This window comes from Tamandua tetradactyla, chromosome 7, assembly GCF_023851605.1.
Source record: "Tamandua tetradactyla isolate mTamTet1 chromosome 7, mTamTet1.pri, whole genome shotgun sequence".
Lineage (NCBI taxonomy): Eukaryota > Metazoa > Chordata > Mammalia > Pilosa > Myrmecophagidae > Tamandua > Tamandua tetradactyla.
In genome coordinates this window covers 131,108,581-131,111,634 of record NC_135333.1, presented here as the reverse complement: position 1 = coordinate 131,111,634, position 3,054 = coordinate 131,108,581, and the positions used below count along the sequence as shown (strand labels likewise).

Here is a 3,054-nt window from a genome sequence, read left to right as displayed (position 1 = left end):
GTATTTTCCTATAGTGTCTTATTAGTTTCAAAAAATAGCCTTTATTCAGGTAACAACTCAATAATGAATTTCATATGTATCAAATGTATGTTTTTAAACCGATGACCAAAGAGTAAAAAACAATTTGACCTACATTAGCAAAATGTTATCAAAAGCACAAAAATCCCCAGATAGTTCTGTATGACCTGGAAAGTTTCCTCACGTTTTCATTGTTTTGTTGTTGGTGGTGGTGTAGAACATTTATTTTTTCTACAAAACACTCAAAATTTAGGTTAATGGGAAATAATTTTAATCAAAGAAAGTATATTTTCTTCCCATGGATCCTGCTTTGTATTAGGAAATGACACTGTGATCCATTTTACTACAACTAAAATATTACAAAATATTCACAAGAAAATATTAAAAATAACTCAAATATAAAAGCCAAGATGTGATGAAATAAACAGGTTCCTTGTAAAGTTCTACTCCAGTGCCGGCAGCACACAAGAGAGGAAAGTGAAAACAAATATGTAACTAAGATCAGCCTGATCTCATATTTCAAAATAATTGTAGAAGGGGAATAAATGGGATGGAAATGGTGACATGAAACAGAATGGATGCTAATAGCAGCACTCTTTCAGTAATCAATCATTTCTGAATGAATACTCTTTCTTATATGCCATAAATTCAGACCAAGACTAAACTTTAGGATATTCTTTGCATTGAAATGAGAAAATATCTGATATTGGAAGTAGTTCTTTTATTTAATCTTAATAAGTGCCTCTTTCTTCATGAACCTCTGATGTGAACAGAAGCCTATAATGGCATCAAAAGCTTTCACAGTATTTCTTTCATCTCTTCCATGAAGGCTTCATACACCATCCTTAGTTTGCACTGAGATAGGAACAGAAGGACCAAATTTGGGGGTTGCTTTGGCAAGAAACACAGCAGAATCATCCTCTGACTTTCTTTAGGGAGTAACAGTAGCCCATTTATTCTCCTGACATACTCTTAGTGCAGTGGGCACAAACTAATTAATCTCTGCCTGGGGATTAGTGATCTATGGCTTAGTACTGATGGCTGCTGGGACTTTCTTCTCAACGGTGGCTGCTCTTGTATCATCTCTTTTGGGTCACAGAATCAAATTGGGTGGGGCACTTAAAACCCCTGAGTTCAGCAAGGGAGCTGGTGGGAAAAGCCCAGGTGGGGCAGGTTCAAGTGAAGCCACCAAAGGTGGGAGCATCATGCCAGGACGGGGGTGGAGGGCTACCTGGAAGTGCAGAGAAAAGGAGCCCTGGTGGGGGTCCTTGAGGAGGAGGGCTCAGAAGCTGACCTGGAGGTGAATTTAGAGGAAGGCCAGATGGTCAACCTGGTGATGGTCCTGGAAGTAAGAGTTGGGATAAAGGCCCTTGGAGTTCTGGCATTCCAGGTAGTCTCAGAATGGAGGAGATCCTGGAGGTGGCCCAGGAGGAAGTCCTGTAGATGGTCCAGCTGGCTGAATAGGTGATTCAGGTGCTGGTTCAAGAAGAAGTGGTCCTAGTAAGAGAGGTGCTTGTGTTTGAGGAGGAACAGACTGCAGAGAGGGCTGCTGCTGTGAAGAAGCTGGTGATGTGCCATCAGGAGAGTCTTCTTTATGCTGTTTTTGAGATTGCTTTTCTGCTTCAAAATCATCAGAATAATCTTCATCATTATTTTCTGAAAATACCTCACCTGGGACTTTCTGACCTGCCATTCAAATATCACAGCTTGAAGAGGAGTCAGTTCCTTCATGCTCTTTTTTTACCTTGATTTTTCAGTCCTATGTGCAAATCACATGCTCAGACCTGACTCTTTTTCTTAATTGTTGTCTTTCTAATTATCATCATGATGCACAAGTTCATTCCCCTCACTTTCTCCATCTGATCTGTCAGTGTCACTTTCATCAATGCTGTCATCATCCTTAGCCTGATCTTTATCCACAGGATAGCTAGCCATCATCCTCACTTGTGCTGGAAACATCATCATCATGACCTCACTGAGCAAGTTCAGGACTATACAACATATCTTCCTCTTGCCTACATGGAGGAAGATCTAAGGCAAAGTCTACTTTACATCTGTAAGACTTGAGGAGGAGATGCACCAGGGGGAGGGCCAAGAGGTTTTCTTCCAGGAGACAAATATGTAATGCCATGCTCAAGAAGAGTATGTATAGAAACTGCCTGAGTTGGGCGAACATAGGCTGAAGTCCTGTAAGGATGCAACATGACTGGGCACCACAAAGTGGAATGTCCTGAATCAAGGTGTTGGAAGGAGCATGAGGCATATCTGGCAAAGGAATACTGTCACCTTTATATGCTAAGCATTCTTGACAGCATCCAAACATTGGTTAAATTGAGCCCTTTTCTGTTCATATTCTACTTCTAGCATTCTTAATTCTTTGTAACTATCTGGATTCTCTTTTTCATAGAGTTGTAAAATACATTCAAAGGTTTTGTGCAGCTTTTTATGTTTGTTTTTCAGCACCTTCTCATACAACTGTGGCTGTTACGTGGGGTTAAATTCTATTTCATCTAATTACTCCATATCTGGAATAATCTGCTTGGCTCCTTCATCTTCAAAACTGTATCTTGACCATTATATGCAGTTTTTATTCTTCATTAATTCTCCCTTCTGGGTTTCCTTTTGTGCCTGGACTGTGGGGTTTATAAATTTTCCACTTGTGGTGGATGATGTAGATCTCCATCCCATGTTTAAAATCTGTATTATTGTTCATTAAAACAACAACAACAACACTTCTGCGGAGTTTCTGGGACTTTGAGAAGTGGGGTATGTGCAATTTTAACCTCTTTTACTTCATGGGAGTCTGCACTAAGACCCCTCAGTCAGCCACTCAGCCATTGCCACCTTGATACCTTGCATGTTTTCATTGTTCTTAGAAAATTTAAACTAATATCTTCCTACAGCTCTACATTCCCTTAGTTGTGAGTAGTGAGCTAGGGGCAACTTATTCAGTAAGTAATAATATTCTTACATTAGTTGAGCTCAGAAATTTCTAGGGAGAACTTTGGGAAACAAATCAAATTTGAATTTCATATA

The 3,054-nt window shown here is 39.7% G+C and overlaps 1 pseudogene; it reads right to left on the bottom strand.

The window, feature by feature from the left end:
- Positions 1–816: 816 nt before the first annotated feature.
- LOC143690151 (WW domain-binding protein 11 pseudogene) lies at positions 817–2,706 on the bottom strand (annotated as a pseudogene).
- Between the last annotated feature and the right edge of the window lie 348 nt (positions 2,707–3,054).